Here is a 20,359-nt window from a genome sequence, read left to right on the forward strand (position 1 = left end):
GCCACAAGGGGACCTCAACCCAGGCTGCTCGGGCGGGAGACCCGAGCAGGCAAGGCCTCGGGACCGAAGAGTCGAGGGCCGGAGGCCCAGAGGAGACGCAGGAAAGACTGGCCTCCAAGGCGGGCGAGGGCTGGGCTGGGACGGGGCGGCTCCGGCGACTCGGGCCTCAGAGGCCACGGTCCGCCCGCCCGCTCCGCTCCCCCGGCCTGCCCGCCAAAGCGCTACCATCTTGCTTCTTATGTATTCTTTTTTTTTTCATCTTTATTAACTTGGGTATTTCTTATTTACATTTCGATTGTTATTACCTTTCCCAGTTTCCGGGCCAACATCTCCCTAACCTCTCCCTCCCCTTCTTTATGGGTGTTCTCCTCCCCATCCTCCCCCCATTACCGCCCTCCCCCCAACAATCACATTCACTGGGGGTTCAGTCTTGGCAGGACCAAGGGCTTCCCCTTCCACTGGTGCCCTTACTAGGCTATTCATTGCTACCTATGAGGTTGGAGCCCAGGGTCAGTCCATGTATAGTCTTTAGGTAGTGGCTTAGTCCCTGGAAGCTCTGGTTACTTGGCATTGTTGTTCATATGGGGTCTCGAGCTCCTTCAAGCTCTTCCAGTTCTTTCTCTGATTCCTTCAACGGGGGTCCCGTTCTCAGTTCAGTGGTTTGCTGCTGGCATTCGCCTCTGTATTTGCTGTATTCTGGCTGTGTCTCTCAGGAGAGATCTACATCCGGTTCCTGTTGGCCTGCACTTCTTTGCTTCATCCATCTTGTCTAATTGGGTGGCTGTATATGTATGGGCCACATGTGGGGCAGGCTCTGAATTGGTGTTCCTTCTGTCTCTGTTTTAATCTTTGCCTCTCTCTTCCCTGCCAAGGGTATTCTTGTTCCTCTTTTAAAGAAGGAGTGAAGCATTCACATTTTGATCATCCGTCTTGAGTTTCGTTTGTTCTAGGCATCTAGGGTAATTCAAGCATTTGGGCTAATATCCACTTATCAATGAGTGCATACCATGTGTGTTTTTCTGTGATTGGGTTACCTCACTCAGGATGATATTTTCCAGTTCCAACCATTTGCCTACGAATTTCATAAAGTCATTGTTTTAAAGCTGGGAGTCTTCACTCTCTTCTATACCTATTATCCTTAGGTTTGATCTTCTCATTGAGTCCAGGATTTCCTGTATGTTTTGGACCAGTAGCTTTTTCCTTTTTACATTATCTTTGACAGTTGTGTCGATGATTTCTATGGAATCTTCTGCTCCTGAGATTCTCTCTTCTATCTCTTGCATTCTGTTGGTGATGCTTGTATCTATGGCTCCTTGTCTCTTTCTCCCTTTGTGCTTTCTTTATTACTTCTATTTCCATTTTTAATTCCTTCAACTGTTTGATTGTGTTTTCCTGGAATTCTTTCAGGGATTTTTGTAATTCCTCTCTATAGGCTTCTACTTGTTTATTACTGTTTTCCTGTGTTTCTCTACAGGAGTTCTTTATGTCTTTCTTGCAGTCCTCCATCATCATGATCAAATGTGATTTTAAATCTAGATCTTGCTTTTCTGGTGTGTTTGGATATTCAGTGTTTGCTTTGGTGGAAGAATTGGGCTCCAATGATGCCATGCAGTCTTGGTTTCTCTTGCTTGGGTTCCTGCGCTTGCCTCTCGCCATCAGGTTGTCTCTGGTGTAACCTTGTTCTGCTATTTCTGACAGTGGCTAGACCGTCCTATAGGCCTGTGTGTCAGGAGTGCTGTAGACCTGATTTCCTGTTTTCCTTCAGCCAGTTATGGGAACAGAGTGTTCTGCTTTCTGGCGGGTAGTCTTTCCTGTCTACTGGTCTTCAGCTGTTCCTGTGGGCCTGTGTCCTGAGTCCACCAGGCGGGTCGCTTAGAGCAGAAAAGTTGGTCTTACCTGTGGTCCCATGGCTGAAGTTGCTCCTGGGGGGCTGCTTTTGAGCTCTCCGTGAGGGCAGCAACCAGGAAGGTCTGTGCCGCCTTTTCCCGGGGGCCCCCATGCACCCAGGTCCCAGATGGCATTAGGTGTTTTCCTCTGGAGTCAGAAATGTGAGCAGAGTGTAGTCTCCTCTGGCTTCCCAGGCGTGTCTGCCCCTCTGAAGGTTTAGCTCTCCCTCCCACGGGATTTGGGTGCAGGGAGCTGTTGGGTGCAGGTGGTGTCTGGACCACAGGGAACCTGCCGCTTCAGTTTTTATGTATTCTTAATTATAGAATTCAAATAGTTTTATTGGAAATATTTATGTAATTTGTCTAAAAATGTTCTATCTCTACAAAAATCTATACATTTTGATTGAGAAAACCAAATGAGTAATTTAATTTAGTCTGGTAATAGTTTTGCCTTCTGAGAATTTGGTCACTTAGCAAAGTACTATCTTTATCCAAAGTTCAGCAATTCTGGGACTAGAGGAAACTGTCTTTTTGGTTTGTTTTTTTTTTTTTTTCTTGTGATTTACTCTCTAGCTAGAATAATTAGAAGCTTTCTGCTTCCCAAGCTCCTGGGTACTCTCAAAGTGCATTAAACATTTCCTTTGGAAATAACTGTGTGTAACTCTTCCTTCTACATCTATCTTGGCAGATTTTAGAAACAGCAATGTTGGGTTTCATAATAAACCACAAGTATTCCTTTTGGCTGCCCAAATACAAAAGAATGCCAAATGGATGTGTCCTGGTAAAACTATGAGGGCATGAGAAATATCCTCACTTTGAGAATTAAAGCTTGGCAAACTATAAAGATGTGCACACATTTTTCTTTCAGAGTAGCTCATTGGAGGGACCTTCCTGTTAGGTCCCCAGAATACTTATTTGTAAGAACACAGCTATCTACTTGTTTGTAAGTGCAAGTGTATCCATTGCTTCGATCATTCTGATGTGAAATCTGTCTTATTAAAAATAAACTCTTTATACTGAATTCATCACTAATTCTAATCACTAATATAGGTAGCCGCTGTATATTTTATACTTGAAGAAATACAGGCTCCAGTAAGTAAAATCAACTGCTCAAAGTCGAGTCAAACAGCTGATAGCCTGATAGTCAGTTCTAGGTAGCCTATTGCCTACTTGAACTACTTCCGGCAGGAGTCTTTCCTAATCCAGTAAAGCTACGTCATAGACGTTTCTGTAGCCCAGGCCCAGCTACTGCACTGATTACTCGACGTTTCCTTAGGTCACAATTCACGTGACCCAAAATGAACTCATTTTCTTACTTTCCCAGGTACCTCTGCTCCTGCATTGCATATGCAGTACATCCACTGTGCAGGCACAGCTTAGAAGTGTCTGCATTTTGACATTTTTGTTGCCATACCCAATTGCTTTGAGTTTCACATCTTTCTCTATATTCTCTTCTTCTCTGCCCTTTCCTTTAGATTTTATTTACATCTGCTTTCACGTGAAGAATTACAGTAGGTTTCTCGTTGGTTTCTTTGATTTTGCGCTTATTTTCATTCAGACCTCTGTAATATCTGCCATGTTTTATACTTGACACATTTCCCTATTTCTCATAGTCTTATGCTGCCTTACATTGGATAGGCCATGAACTGTGAACTTACTGACTTGGACATAGGACCTCCAGTCTCTGGTGTCTGTAAAGATTGTCACATGGTACTTCTTTACATACTCTTTAGGAATTAATAAATTCCAAATTTTGATTGTACACTGTTGTTCTGTGGCTTTGACTTCTTTTTTTTTTTTTTTTATTAACTTGAGTATTTCTTATATACATTTCGAGTGTTATTCCCTTTCCCGGTTTCCGGGCAAACATCCCCCTCCCCCCTCCACTTCCTTATGGGTGTTCCCCTCCCAACCCTCCCCCCATTGCCGCCCTCCCCCCATAGACTAGTTCACTGGGGGTTCAGTCTTAGCAGGACCCAGGGCTTCCCCTTCCACTGGCGCTCTTACTAGGATATTCATTGCTACCCATGGGGTCAGAGTCCAGGGTCAGTCCATGTATAGTCTTTAGGTAGTGGCTTAGTCCCTGGAAGCTCTGGTTGCTTGGCATTGTTGTACTTTTCGGGTCTCGAGCCCCTTCAAGCTCTTCCAGTTCTTTCACTGATTCCTTCAATAGGGGACCTATTCTCAGATCAGTGGTTTGCTGCTGGCATTCGCCTCTATATTTGCTGTATTCTGGCTGTGTCTCTCAGGAGCGATCTACATCCGGCTCCTGTCGGTCTGCACTTCTTTGCTTCATCCATCTTGTCTAATTGGGTGGCTGTATATGTATGGGCCACATGTGGGGCAGGCTCTGAATGGGTGTTCCTTCAGTCTCTGTTTTAATCTTTGCCTCTCCCTTCCCTGCCAAGGGTATACTTTTTCCTCATTTAAAGAAGGAGTGAAGCATTCACATTTTGATCATCCGTCTTGAGTTTCGTTTGTTCTAGGGATCTAGGGTAATTCAAGCATTTGGGCTAATAGCCACTTATCAATGAGTGCATACCATGTATGTCTTTCTGTGATTGGGTTAGCTCACTCAGGATGATATTTTCCAGTTCCAACCATTTGCCTACGAATTTCATAAACTCGTTGTTTTTGATAGCTGAGTAATATTCCATTGTGTAGATGTACCACATTTTCTGTATCCATTCCTCTGTTGAAGGGCGTCTGGGTTCTTTCCATTTTCTGGCTATTATAAATAAGGCTGCGATGAACATAGTGGAGCACGTGTCTCTTTTATATGTTGAGGCATCTTTTGGGTATATGCCCAAGAGAGGTATAGCTGGATCCTCAGGCAGTTCAATGTCCAATTTTCTGAGGAACCTCCAGACTGATTTCCAGAATGGTTTTACCAGTCTGCAATCCCACCAACAATGGAGGAGTGTTCCTCTTTCTCCACATCCTCGCCAGCATCTGCTGTCGCCTGAGTTTTTGATCTTAGCCATTCGCACTGGTGTGAGGTGAAATCTCAGGGTTGTTTTGATTTGCATTTCCCTTATGACTAAAGATGTTGAACATTTCTTTAGGTGTTTCTCAGCCATTCGGCATTCCTCAGCTGTGAATTCTTTGTTTAGCTCTGAACCCCATTTTTTAATAGGGTTATTTGTTTCCCTGCGGTCTAACTTCTTGAATTCTTTGTATATTTTGGATATAAGACCTCTATCTGTTGTAGGATTGGTAAAGATCTTTTCCCAATCTGTTGGTTGCCGTTTTGTCCTAACCACAGTGTCCTTTGCCTTACAGAAGCTTTGCAGTTTTATGAGATCCCATTTGTCGATTCTTGATCTTAGAGCATAAGCCGTTGGTGTTTTGTTCAGGAAATTTTTTCCAGTGCCCATGTGTTCCAGATGCTTCCCTAGTTTTTCTTCTATTAGTTTGAGTGTGTCTGGTTTGATGTGGAGGTCCTTGATCCACTTAGACTTAAGCTTTGTACAGGGTGATAAGCATGGATCGATCTGCATTCTTCTACATGTTGACCTCCAGTTGAACCAGCACCATTTGCTGAAAATGCTATCTTTTTTCCATTGGATGGTTTTGGCTCCTTTGTCAAAAATCAAGTGACCATAGGTGTGTGGGTTCATTTCTGGGTCTTCAATTCTATTCCATTGGTCTATCTGTCTGTCTCTGTACCAATACCATGCAGTTTTTATCACTATTGCTCTGTAATACTGCTTGAGTTCAGGGATAGTGATTCCCCCTGAAGTCCTTTTATTGTTGAGGATAGCTTTAGCTATCCTGGGTTTTTTGTTATTCCAGATGAATTTGCAAATTGTTCTGTCTAACTCTTTGAAGAATTGGATTGGTATTTTGATGGGGATTGCATTGAATCTGTAGATTGCTTTTGGTAAAATGGCCATTTTTACTATATTAATCCTGCCAATCCATGAGCATGGGAGATCTTTCCATCTTCTGAGGTCTTCTTCAATTTCTTTCCTCAGTGTCTTGAAGTTCTTATTGTACAGATCTTTTACTTGCTTGGTTAAAGTCACACCGAGGTACTTTATATTATTTGGGTCTATTATGAAGGGTGTCGTTTCCCTAATTTCTCTCTCGGCTTGTTTCTCTTTTGGATAGAGGAAGGCAACTGATTTATTTGAGTTAATTTTATACCCAGCCACTTTGCTGAAGTTGTTTATCAGCTTTAGTAGTTCTCTGGCGGAACTTTTGGGATCACTTAAATATACTATCATGTCATCTGCAAATAGTGATATTTTGACCTCTTCTTTTCCGATCTGTATCCCTTTGATCTCCTTTTGTTGTCTGATTGCTCTGGCTAGAACTTCAAGAACTATATTGAATAAGTAGGGAGAGAGTGGGCAGCCTTGTCTAGTCCCTGATTTTAGTGGGATTGCTTCAAGTTTCTCTCCATTTAGTTTAATGTTAGCAACTGGTTTGCTGTATATGGCTTTTACTATGTTTAGGTATGGGCCTTGAATTCCTATTCTTTCCAGGACTTTTATCATGAAGGAGTGTTGAATTTTGTCAAATGCTTTCTCAGCATCTAATGAAATGATCATGTGGTTCTGTTCTTTCAGTTTGTTTATATAATGGATCACGTTGATGGTTTTCCGTATATTAAACCATCCCTGCATGCCTGGGATGAAGCCTACTTGATCATGGTGGATGATTGTTTTGATGTGCTCTTGAATTCGGTTTGCCAGAATTTTATTGAGTATTTTTGCGTCGATATTCATAAGGGAAATTGGTCTGAAGTTCTCTATCTTTGTTGTGTCTTTGTGTGGTTTAGGTATAAGAGTAATTGTGGCTTCGTAGAAGGAATTCGGTAGGGCTCCATCTGTTTCAATTTTGTGGAATAGTTTGGATAATATTGGTATGAGGTCTTCTATGAAGGTTTGATAGAATTCTGCACTAAACCCGTCGGGACCTGGGCTCTTTTTGGTTGGGAGACCTTTAATGACTGCTTCTATTTCCTTAGGAGTTATGGGGTTGTTTAACTGGTTTATCTGTTCCTGATTTAACTTCGATACCTGGTATCTGTCTAGGAAATTGTCCATTTCCTGAAGATTTTCAAGTTTTGTTGAATATAGGTTTTTATAGTAAGATCTGATGATTTTTTGAATTTCCTCTGAATCTGTAGTTATGTCTCCCTTTTCATTTCTGACTTTGTTAATTTGGACACACTCTCTGTGTCCTCTCGTTAGTCTGGCTAAGGGTTTATCTATCTTGTTGATTTTCTCAAAGAACCAACTTTTAGTTCTGTTGATTCTTTCTATGGTCCTTTTTGTTTCTACTTGGTTGATTTCAGCTCTGAGTTTGATTATTTCCTGCCTTCTACTCCTCCTGGGTGTATTTGCTTCTTTTTGTTCTAGAGCTTTTAGGTGTGCTGTCAAGCTGCTGACATATGCTCTTTCTTGTTTCTTTCTGCAGGCACTCAGCGCTATGAGTTTTCCTCTTAGCACAGCTTTCATTGTGTCCCATAAGTTTGGGTATGTTGTATCTTCATTTTCATTAAATTCTAAAAAGTTTTTAATTTCTTTCTTTATTTCTTCCTTGACCAGGTTATCATTGAGTAGAGCATTGTTCAATTTCCACGTATATGTGGGCATTCTTCCCTTATTGTTATTGAAGACCAGTTTTAGGCCGTGGTGGTCCGATAGCACGCATGGGATTATTTCTATCTTTCTGTACCTGTTGAGGCCCGTTTTTTGACCAATTATATGGTCAATTTTGGAGAAAGTACCATGAGGAGCTGAGAAGAAGGTATATCCTTTTGCTTTAGGATAGAATGTTCTATAAATATCCGTTAAGTCCATTTGGCTCATGACTTCTCTTAGTCTGTCTACATCACTGTTTAATTTCTGTTTCCATTTTCTGTCCATTGATGAGAGTGGGGTGTTGAAATCTCCCACTATTATTGTGTGAGGTGCAATGTGTGTTTTGAGCTTTAGTAAGGTTTCTTTTACGTATGTAGGTGCCCTTGTATTTGGGGCATAGATATTTAGGATTGAGAGTTCATCTTGGTGGATTTTTCCTTTGATGAATATGAAGTGTCCTTCCTTATCTTTTTTGATGACTTTTAGTTGGAAATTGATTTTATTTGATATTAGAATGGCTACTCCAGCTTGCTTCTTCTGACCATTTGCTTGGAAAGTTGTTTTCCAGCCTTTCACTCTGAGGTAGTGTCTGTCTTTGTCTCTGAGGTGTGTTTCCTGTAGGCATCAGAATGCAGGGTCCTCGTTGCGTGACCAGTTTGTTAATCTATGTCTTTTTATTGGGGAGTTGAGGCCATTGATATTGAGAGATATTAAGGAATAGTGATTATTGCTTCCCGTTATATTCATATTTGGATGTGAGGTTATGTTTGTGTGCTTTCATTCTCTTTGTTTTGTTGCCAAGACGATTAGTTTCTTGCTTCTTCTAGGGTATAGCTTGCCTCCTTATGTTGGGCTTTACCATTTATTATCCTTTGTAGTGCTGGGTTTGTAGAAAGATATTGTGTAAATTTGGTTTTGTCATGGAATATCTTGGTTTCTCCATCAATGTTAATTGAGAGTTTTGCTGGATACAGTAACCTGGGCTGGCATTTGTGTTCTCTTAGGGTCTGTATGACATCAGTCCAGGATCTTCTGGCCTTCATAGTTTCTGGCGAGAAGTCTGGTGTGATTCTGATAGGTCTCCCTTTATATGTTACTTGACCTTTTTCCCTTACCGCTTTTAATATTCTTTCTTTATTTTGTGCGTTTGGTGTTTTGACAATTATGTGACGGGAGGTGTTTCTTTTCTGGTCCAATCTATTTGGAGTTCTGTAGGCTTCTTGTATGTCTATGGGTATCTCTTTTTTTAGGTTAGGGAAGTTTTCTTCTATGATTTTGTTGAAGATATTTACTGGTCCTTTGAGCTGGGAGTCTTCACTCTCTTCTATACCTATTATCCTTAGGTTTGATCTTCTCATTGAGTCCTGGATTTCCTGTATGTTTTGGACCAGTAGCTTTTTCCGCTTTACATTATCTTTGACAGTTGAGTCAATGATTTCTATGGAATCTTCTGCTCCTGAGATTCTCTCTTCCATCTCTTGTATTCTGTTGGTGAAGTTTGTATCTACAGCTCCTTGTCTCTTCTTTTGGTTTTCTATATCCAGGGTTGTTTCCATGTGTTCTTTCTTGATTGCTTCTATTTCCATTTTTAATTCCTTCAACTGTTTGATTGTGTTTTCCTGGAATTCTTTCAGGGATTTTTGCGATTCCTCTCTGTACGCTTTTACTTGTTTATTAATGTTTTTCTGTGCTTCCCTAAGTGTGTTCATGTCTTTCTTGAAGTCCTCCAGCATCATGATCAAATATGATTTTGAAACTAGATCTTGCTTTTCTGGTGTGTTTGGATATTCCATGTTTGTTTTGGTGGGAGAATTGGGCTCCGATGATGGCATGTAGTCTTGGTTTCTGTTGCTTGGGTTCCTGCGCTTGCCTCTCGCCATCAGATTATCTCTAGTGTTACTTTGTTCTGCTATTTCTGACAGTGGCTAGACTGTCCTATATGCCTGTGTGTCAGGAGTGCTTCAGACCTGTTTTCCTGTTTTCTTTCAGTCAGTTATGGGGACAGAGTGTTCTGCTTTCGGGCGTGTAGTTTTTCCTCTCTACAGGTCTTCAGCTGTTCCTGTGGGCCTATGTCTTGAGTTCACTAGGCAGCTTTCTTGCAGCAGAAAATTTGGTCTTACCTGTGGTCCCGAGGCTCAGGTTCGCTCGTGGGGTGCTGCCCAGGGGCTCTCTGCAGCGGCAGCAACCAGGAAGACCTGTGCCGCCCCTTCCGGGAGCTTCAGTGCACCAGGGTTCCAGATGGTCTTTGGCTTTTTCCTCTGGCGTCCGAGATGTGTGTGCAGGGAGCAGTCTCTTCTGGTTTCCCAGGCTTGTCTGCCTCTCTGAAGGTTTAGCTCTCCCTCCCACGGGATTTGGGTGCAGAGAACTGTTTATCCGGTCTGTTTCCTTCAGGGTCCGGCGGTGTCTCTGGCAGGGGTCCTGCCGTTCCTGGGCCGGCTTTGACTTCTTTTAATATTAGCCAAGAAAACTTTATTCCTCCTCCTCCTCCTCCTCCTCCTCCTCCTCCTCCTCCTCCTCCTCCTCCTCCTCCTCCTCCTCCTCCTCCTCTTCTTCTTCTTCTTCTTCCTTCTTCTTCTTCTTCTTCTTCTTCTTCTTCTTCTTCTTCTTCTTCTTCTTCTTCTTCTTCTTCTTCTTCTTCTTCTTTTCTTCTTCTTTCTTCTTCTTCTTTCTTCTTCTTTCTTCTTCTTCTTCTAACTTCAAGTCGTCCAGGCAACTAACCCTCCCCATCCCTGGTCCATAGTGCAGAGCGGACCCTTTCATTTTTCTATCTAGTTATCTACATCGTGATCATCTATACCTTGTGGTATAGAGTGCCACTGGGCATGCAAAGCTTAATATTGTCAAATTGACAGGACGTACATTTTCCACAGAAGCAAATTTCTGGTAATGAGGTGAGAAAAGCCACCCTGTATGTAGGTTTTACCATTTCATGGGCTGCTGAGTCCTAGACTGAATAAAAAGGAGAAACCCAGCTGAGCACTAGCATTCATCTCTCCCTGCTCATGACTATAGACAGATTGTGATCAGCCTCCTCCTGGAAATGAAGTTTAAAAATACTACTACTACTACTACCACTACTACCACTACTACTACTACTACTACCACTACTATGACTACTACCACTACTACTAATACTACTACTACTACCACCACCACTACCACCACCACCACTACCACCACCACCACTACCACCACCACTACTACTACTACTACCACCACCACCACCACTACTACTACCACCACCACCACCACTACTACTACCACCACCACCACCACTATTACTACTACCACTACTCCTACTACCACCACCACCACCACTATTACTACTACCACTACTACTACTACCACCACCACCACCACTACTACTATGACTACTACTACCACTACTACCACCACCACCACCACCACTACTACCACCACCACCACCACTACTACCACCACCACCACCACTATTACTACTACTACCACCACCACCACCACTACTAGTACTACTACTACCACCACCACCACCACTATTACTACTACCACCACCACTACCACCACCACTACTACTACTATGACTACTACTACCACCACTACCACTACCACTACCACTACCACTACCACTACTACTACTACCACTACTATTACTACCACCACTACTACTATGACTACTACTACTACCACCACCACCACCACTACTACTACTACCACCACCATCACCACCACCACTACTACTATGACTACTACTACTACCACTACTACCACTACCACTACTACTACTACTAACAACAACAACAACAGCAAGGCCTTCATTCCACAGTTTGCTTTTGTCAGTTATTTGATCACAGCCAAAAAACAACTAATTAATACAGGAAGTACAATTTTTTTGATTTAATTGAGAGCTTCTAGATTGATTTTTGTATTCATATCAGCACATACTCCCTTGACATATAATATACAGTCTTTAGCATTTCAACCATGACTTATTATCTGCTATTTTTCTTGCTCATTATCTATGTATTTAAATTCTTTATTTGGGGATTACAACCCCTGTCTTGTTTGCTACTATTTTAAAATATAGAAAACAGTGTTTAACCTATGGTCTTTCTCTTTACTCAAAAGGTAGCTATGAAATAAATAAGTTGATTCAATGAAACATTATTTATAAGTTTGGCATGCTTCCTAATGAGGCAGAGCTTCAACGTTCTTTGTGTGTTTTTTTTTTTTTTTGAGTATTTCTTATATACATTTCAAGTGTTATTCCCTTTCCCGGTTTCCGGGCAAACATCCCCCTCCCCCCTCCACTTCCTTATGGGTGTTCCCCTCCCAACCCTCCCCCCATTGCCGCCATCCCCCCACCACTCTAGTTCACTGGGGGTTCAGTCTTAGCAGGACCCAGGGCTTCCCCTTCCACTGGTGCTCTTACTAGGATATTCATTGCTACCTATGGGATCAGAGTCCAGGGTCAGTCCATGTATAGTCTTTAGGTAGTGGCTTAGTCCCTGGAAGCTCTGGTTGCTTGGCATTGTTGTACATATGGGGTCTTGAGCCCCTTCAAGCTCTTCCAGTTCTTTCTCTGATTCCTTCAACGGGGGACCTATTCTCAGTTCAGTGGTTTGCTGCTGGCATTCGCCTCTGTATTTGCTGTATTCTGGCTGTGTTTCTCAGGAGCGATCTACATCCGGCTCCTGTCGGTCTGCACTTCTTTGCTTCATCCATCTTGTCTAATTGGGTGGCTGTATATGTATGGGCCACATGTGGGGCAGGCTCTGAATGGGTGTTCCTTCTGTCTCTGTTTTAATCTTTGCCTCTCCCTTCCCTGCCAAGGGTATTCTTTTTCCTCATTTAAAGAAGGAGTGAAGCATTCACATTTTGATCATCGGTCTTGAGTTTCGTTTGTTCGAGGGATCTAGGGTAATTCAAGCATTTGGGCTAATAGCCACTTATCAATGAGTGCATACCATGTATGTCTTTCTGTGATTGGGTTAGCTCACTCAGGATGATATTTTCCAGTTCCAACCATTTGCCTACGAATTTCAAAAACTCGTTGTTTTTGATAGCTGAGTAATATTCCATTGTGTAGATGTACCACATTTTCTGTATCCATTCCTCTGTTGAAGGGCATCTGGGTTCTTTCCATTTTCTGGCTATTATAAATAAGGCTGCGATGAACATAGTGGAGCACGTGTCTCTTTTATATGTTGAGGCATCTTTTGGGTATATGCCCAAGAGAGGTATAGCTGGATCCTCAGGCAGTTCAATGTCCAATTTTCTGAGGAACCTCCAGACTGATTTCCAGAATGGTTTTACCAGTCTGCAATCCCACCAACAATGGAGGAGTGTTCCTCTTTCTCCACATCCTCGCCAGCATCTGCTGTCACCTGAGTTTTTGATCTTAGCCATTCTCACTGGTGTGAGGTGAAATCTCAGGGTTGTTTTGATTTGCATTTCCCTTATGACTAAAGATGTTGAACATTTCTTTAGGTGTTTCTCAGCCATTCGGCATTCCTCAGCTGTGAATTCTTTGTTTAGCTCTGAACCCCATTTTTTAATAGGGTTATTTGTTTCCCTGCGGTCTAACTTCTTGAGTTCTTTGTATATTTTGGATATAAGGCCTCTATCTGTTGTAGGATTGGTAAAGATCTTTTCCCAATCTGTTGGTTGCCGTTTTGTCCTAACCACAGTGTCCTTTGCCTTACAGAAGCTTTGCAGTTTTATGAGATCCCATTTGTCGATTCTTGATCTTAGAGCATAAGCCATTGGTGTTTTGTTCAGGAAATTTTTTCCAGTGCCCATGTGTTCCAGATGCTTCCCTAGTTTTTCTTCTATTAGTTTGAGTGTGTCTGGTTTGATGTGGAGGTCCTTGATCCACTTGGACTTAAGCTTTGTACAGGGTGATAAGCATGGATCGATCTGCATTCTTCTACATGTTGCCCTCCAGTTGAACCAGCACCATTTGCTGAAAATGCTATCTTTTTTCCATTGGATGGTTTTGGCTCCTTTGTCAAAAATCAAGTGACCATAGGTGTGTGGGTTCATTTCTGGGTCTTCAATTCTATTCCATTGGTCTACCTGTCTGTCTCTGTACCAATACCATGCAGTTTTTATCACTATTGCTCTGTAATACTGCTTGAGTTCAGGGATAGTGATTCCCCCTGAAGTCCTTTTATTGTTGAGGATAGCTTTAGCTATTCTGGGTTTTTTGTTATTCCAGATGAATTTGCAAATTGTTCTGTCTAACTCTTTGAAGAATTGGATTGGTATTTTGATGGGGATTGCATTGAATCTGTAGATTGCTTTTGGTAAAATGGCCATTTTTACTATATTAATCCTGCCAATCCATGAGCATGGGAGATCTTTCCATCTTCTGAGGTCTTCTTCAATTTCTTTCCTCAGTGTCTTGAAGTTCTTATTGTACAGATCTTTTACTTGCTTGGTTAAAGTCACACCGAGGTACTTTATATTATTTGGGTCTATTATGAAGGGTGTCGTTTCCCTAATTTCTCTCTCGGCTTGTTTCTCTTTTGTATAGAGGAAGGCAACTGATTTATTTGAGTTAATTTTATACCCAGCCACGTTGCTGAAGTTGTTTATCAGCTTTAGTAGTTCACTGGTGGAACTTTTGGGATCACTTAAATATACTATCATGTCATCTGCAAATAGTGATATTTTGACCTCTTCTTTTCCGATCTGTATCCCCTTGATCTCCTTTTGTTGTCTGATTGCTCTGGCTAGAACTTCAAGAACTATATTGAATAAGTAGGGAGAGAGTGGGCAGCCTTGTCTAGTCCCTGATTTTAGTGGGATTGCTTCAAGTTTCTCTCCATTTAGTTTAATGTTAGCAACTGGTTTGCTGTATATGGCTTTTACTATGTTTCGGTATGGGCCTTGAATTCCTATTCTTTCCAGGACTTTTATCATGAAGGGGTGTTGAATTTTGTCAAATGCTTTCTCAGCATCTAATGAAATGATCATGTGGTTCTGTTCTTTCAGTTTGTTTATATGATGGATCACGTTGATGGTTTTCCGTATATTAAACCATCCCTGCATGCCTGGGATGAAGCCTACTTGATCATGGAGGATGATTGTTTTGATGTGCTCTTGAATTCGGTTTGCCAGAATTTTATTGAGTATTTTTGCGTCGATATTCATAAGGGAAATTGGTCTGAAGTTCTCTTTCTTTGTTGTGTCTTTGTGTGGTTTAGGTATAAGAGTAATTGTGGCTTCGTAGAAGGAATTCGGTAGGGCTCCATCTGTTTCAATTTTGTGGAATAGTTTGGATAATATTGGTATGAGGTCTTCTATGAAGTTTTGATAGAATTCTGCACTAAACCCGTCTGGACCTGGGCTCTTTTTGGTTGGGAGACCTTTAATGACTGCTTCTATTTCCTTAGGAGTTATGGGGTTGTTTAACTGGTTTATCTGTTCCTGATTTAACTTCGATACCTGGTATCTGTCTAGGAAATTGTCCATTTCCTGAAGATTTTCAAGTTTTGTTGAATATAGGCTTTTATAGTAAGATCTGATGATTTTTTGAATTTCCTCTGAATCTGTAGTTATGTCTCCCTTTTCATTTCTGATTTTGTTAATTTGGACGCACTTTCTGTGTCCTCTCGTTAGTCTGGCTAAGGGTTTCTCTATCTTGTTGATTTTCTCAAAGAACCAACTTTTGGTTCTGTTGATTCTTTCTATGGTCCTTTTTGTTTCTACTTGGTTGATTTCAGCTCTGAGTTTGATTATTTCCTGCCTTCTACTCCTCCTGGGTGTATTTGCGTCTTTTTGTTCTAGAGCTTTTAGGTGTGCTGTCAATCTGCTGACATATGCTCTTTCCTGTTTCTTTCTGCAGGCACTCAGCGCTATGAGTTTTCCTCTTAGCACAGCTTTCATTGTGTCCCATAAGTTTGGGTATGTTGTATCTTCATTTTCATTAAATTCTAAAAAGTTTTTAATTTCTTTCTTTATTTCTTCCTTGACCAGGTTATCATTGAGTAGAGCATTGTTCAATTTCCACGTATATGTGGGCATTCTTCCCTTATTGTTATTGAAGACCAGTTTTAGGCCGTGGTGGTCCGATAGCACGCATGGGATTATTTCTATCTTTCTGTACCTGTTGAGGCCCGTTTTTTGACCAATTATATGGTCAATTTTGGAGAAAGTACCATGAGGAGCTGAGAAGAAGGTATATCCTTTTGCTTTAGGATAGAATGTTCTATAAATATCCGTTAAGTCCATTTGGCTCATGACTTCTCTTAGTCTGTCGACATCACTGTTTAATTTCTGTTTCCATGATCTGTCCATTGATGAGAGTGGGGTGTTGAAATCTCCCACTATTATTGTGTGAGGTGCAATGTGTGTTTTGAGCTTTAGTAAGGTTTCTTTTACGTATGTAGGTGCCCTTGTATTTGGGGCATAGATATTTAGGATTGAGAGTTCATCTTGGTGGATTTTTCCTTTGATGAATATGAAGTGTCCTTCCTTATCTTTTTTGATGACTTTTAGTTGGAAATTGATTTTATTTGATATTAGAATGGCTACTCCAGCTTGCTTCTTCTGACCATTTGCTTGGAAAGTTGTTTTCCAGCCTTTCACTCTGAGGTAGTGTCTGTCTTTGTCTCTGAGGTGTGTTTCCTGTAGGCATCAGAATGCAGGGTCCTCGTTGCGTGTCCAGTTTGTTAATCTATGTCTTTTTATTGGGGAGTTGAGGCCATTGATATTGAGAGATATTAAGGAATAGTGATTATTGCTTCCCGTTATATTCATATTTGGATGTGATGTTATGTTTGTGTGCTTTCATTCTCTTTGTTTTGTTGCCAAGACGATTAGTTTCTTGCTTCTTCTAGGGTATAGCTTGCCTCCTTATGTTGGGCTTTACTATTTATTATCCTTTGTAGTTCTGGATTTGTGGAAAGATATTGTGTAAATTTGGTTTTGTCATGGAATATCTTGGTTTCTCCATCAATGTTAATTGAGAGTTTTGCTGGATACAGTAACCTGGGCTGGCATTTGTGTTCTCTTAGGGTCTGTATGACATCAGTCCAGGATCTTCTGGCCTTCATAGTTTCTGGCGAGAAGTCTGGTGTGATTCTGATAGGTCTCCCTTTATATGTTACTTGACCTTTTTCCCTTACCGCTTTTAATATTCTTTCTTTATTTTGTGCGTTTGGTGTTTTGACAATTATGTGACGGGAGGTGTTTCTTTTCTGGTCCAATCTATTTGGAGTTCTGTAGGCTTCTTGTATGTCTATGGGTATCTCTTTTTTTAGGTTAGGGAAGTTTTCTTCTATGATTTTGTTGAAGATATTTACTGGTCCTTTGAGCTGGGAGTCTTCACTCTCTTCTATACCTATTATCCTTGGGTTTGATCTTCTCATTGAGTCCTGGATTTCCTGTATGTTTTGGACCAGTAGCTTTTTCTCCTTTACATTATCTTTGACAGTTGAGTCGATGATTTCTATGGAATCTTCTGCTCCCGAGATTCTCTCTTCCATCTCTTGTATTCTGTTGGTGAAGCTTGTATCTACAGCTCCTTGTCTCTTCTTTTGGTTTTCTATATCCATGGTTGTTTCCATGTGTTCTTTCTTGATTGCTTCTATTTCCATTTTTAATTCCTTCAACTGTTTGATTGTGTTTTCCTGGAATTCTTTGAGGGATTTTTGTGTCTCCTCTCTATGGGCTTCTACTTGTTTATTTATGTTTTCCTGGAATTCTTTCAGGGATTTTTGCGATTCTTTCAGGCATTTTTGCGATTCCTCTCTGTAGGCTTCTACTTGTTCTCTAAGGGAGTTCTTCACGTCTTTCTTGAAGTCCTCCAGCATCATGATCAAAAATGATTTTGGAACTAGATCTTGCTTTTCTGGTGTGTTTGGATATTCCATGTTTGTTTTGATGGGAGAATTGGGCTCCGATGGTGCCATGTAGTCTTGGTTTCTGTTGCTTGGGTTCCTGCGCTTGCCTCTCGCCATCAGATTATCTCTAGTGTTACTTTGTTCTGCTATTTCTGACAGTGGCTAGACTGTCCTATAAGTCTCTGTGTCAGGAGTGCTGTAGACCTGTTTTCCTCTCTTTCAGTCAGTTATGGGGACAGAGTGTTCTGCTTTCCGGCGTGTGGTTTTTCCTCTCTACAGGTCTTCAGCTGTTCCTGTGGGCCTGTGTCTTGAGTTCACTAGGCAGCTTTCTTGCAGCAGAAAAGTTGGTCTTACCTGTGGTCCCAAGGATCAAGTTCGCTCCTGGGGTGCTACCCACGGGCTCTCTGCAGCGGCAGCAACCAGGAATACCTGTGCCGCCGTTTCTGGGAGCTTCAGTGCACCAGGGTTCCAGATGGTCTTTGGCTTTTTCCTCTGGCGTCCGAGATGTGTGTGCAGAAAGCAGTCTCTTCTGGTTTCCCAGGCTTGTCTGCCTCTCTGAAGGTTCAGCTCTCCCTCCCACGGGATTTGGGTGCAGAGAACTGTTTATCCTGTCTGTTTCCTTCTGGTTCTGGTGATGTCTCAGGCACAGGGTTCCTGCCGCTCCTGGGCCCTCCCCCACGGGAGCCCAGAAGCCTTATACAGTTTCCTCTTGGGCCAGGGATGTGGGCAGGGGTGGGCAGTGTTGGTGGTCTCTTCTGCTCTGCAGCCTCAGGAGTGCCCACCTGACCAGGCGGTTGGGTCTCTCTCTCACAGGGTCTGGGGGCAGAGAGCTGCTACGGGCCGGGATCCGCGGGTGTGGGACTTCCGGTAAACACAGAACGTGCCCGGTTCTACAGGAATTCTGCTTCCGTGTGTCCCAAGCTCACCAGGCAGCTTTCTTGCAGCAGAAAAGTTGGTCTTACCTGTGGTCCCGGGGCTCAAGTTCGCTCGTGGGGTGCTGCCCACGGGCTCTCTGCAGCGGCAGCAACCAGCCTTTGTGTGGTTTTTGAATCTTACGTAATTTAATTGTATTATTTCCTGCTGTCAGAGTGAATAGTAGTCATTCATAACCTCGAGCAAAATTGAATCTAGAAAGTTTAGCAACATCGTAACTAAGAGGAAGCTTAATGGAGAGACTGGTATGGAGACCATTGACTTTCTCTGAGGCAGTAGAGTGTGAGAGGAAAACAGTGGGGAGTACTTTAGGGGATAGAGCCAATAGCAGGAAGATTGTAGACTTTTATTTGGTTATAAATTTTGTTATGATCTTTGATATTGATTTTCTGTGCTTATTCTATCACTGGCATGGCATTTAGTGAACCCGATGGTTGCTTTGTTGATTTGACTAAAGTTGTTTCCCTCCTGACAAAATGCTAGAGGGACAGGCTTATAGCACAATAAATGATGTTTCCAAGACCATGCTTACATGAAAGGTTGCTACTGGGGAATCTTGAGATAAGTTCTGCTCCAGGGGCTGCACAGCAAATCATAGAATAATTGCCAGCACTGTGACTATCCCTCTACTGGGAGACTTCCAACTCATCGCTGTAGACACTGTTTACTACAGTGATGGTTTGGTTTTTCACTCTTGCTTTTGACATCCTCTCAGTTTGTGCATATTTGAAAATAATGAAGCAGTGTTCAATTATCTTACCAGTCATTAATAAGATCATGGAGATTTTGACCAGCATAATTTCTAAAGAATTCAAATAGTTCTTTTCTTTAAAAAAAATCTGTTTGTTAGTATTTGATTACAGTATAATAATCCTAAAAACAGAAACAAGGCAAAAACAATATTTCTCAATGTAAAATCTTACTTAATATCAATAGTTTTTATAACTTAGATAATTTTAATTCTTATATGAGATTAGTCAGAATTTTAGGATTAGGTTAAGAAACTATTTAAAATCTTTGAAATTCCAAGTTTTAAAGTTACTATAGCAATGGATAACACATGGGTCAAAGGTCTTTAATATTTTGAAACTCGTAAAATCCTTTGAAAATTTGATAAAGTATTAATTGTATCTCATTGTATGTGTCAAAATCTATAGCAACAGCAAAGTCTGCTTAACCTACTCAGGGATTCCGTGCTAATTTCATGTAAAATAGGTTTGCTTTATAAATGTTTCGTTCCTAGTCACCTGTGGAACATTTACTTAACAATATAACCTATTTTATTCAATACTTTTAATGTGAAAGAGAATCACAGCAGCCTAACAGTGTTCCTAGTTACCGGATACTGAGTTCAATTTCCTGCTACATGATTTCATATAGCATGCATCCCAGTTAAAAGTACAAATGACTTTTAAAAATCTTAGGTACTCTATGAAACTTAATTATGAATACTTAATTAACAAGGCCAGTCACTTAACCCACATTGCTATGTCTGTGTAGGGGTTGGTCAATGCTGATATACTGCAATGTAGAGAGTTCTGTTTTGTCAGACGGTTGTAAAGTCAATAGAGGCAAAAGGAAAGACAGTACCAATGTCCTTGGGTGACACGGAACACTTTTGGGACACGTGGAGTCTTGTTAGGGCAGTGGAATTGGAGGAAGCCAAAGATAAGAGGCTTTCTAAGGGGGCTCTTAGATTAGTGACTGGGCTATTCTGAATGATGTGTTAGGGGCAGAGAGTGACAAAAGAGAGGAAGATGGTTTACTGTGCTCTTTTAGTAGCCTGGTGCATGGTGAGGATGGCTTGAGGCATGGAGAAACGTCAATGGATAGGACTTGGGGTTGACTGGCTGAAGACAATGGTGAGGGAGTAGTCAATAGAGTACCATCATTCTGCTCTGGGTGGATGTGTGAGCAGCTCAGACGTTTTGAGATTTTTCAGGTAAAAGAGTAGGGAGGCAAAAAAAAATGAAGTAGAATACAGATTTCAACACTGAGTTTGAAATGCCTGTTAGAAATCTTTGAGGTAACTAGATATCCATTGGGAGTGTGGATCTAGCGCTCGGAAGGGAACCTGGCCTGTAGGAGAGGATGAAATATTCTTTGATCTTAAATTCCT

At 41.5% G+C, this 20,359-nt stretch overlaps 1 protein-coding gene across 4 annotated transcripts in view; it reads left to right on the plus strand.

The window, feature by feature from the left end:
• LOC147998803 (IQ domain-containing protein M-like) overlaps positions 1–20,359 on the plus strand; it is a 208,622-nt gene that overhangs the window by 112,335 nt on the left and 75,928 nt on the right. The window lies entirely within an intron of this gene.

This window comes from Rattus norvegicus, chromosome 19, assembly GCF_021556685.1.
Source record: "Rattus norvegicus strain SHRSP/BbbUtx chromosome 19, alternate assembly SHRSP_T2T, whole genome shotgun sequence".
Classification (NCBI taxonomy): domain Eukaryota; kingdom Metazoa; phylum Chordata; class Mammalia; order Rodentia; family Muridae; genus Rattus; species Rattus norvegicus.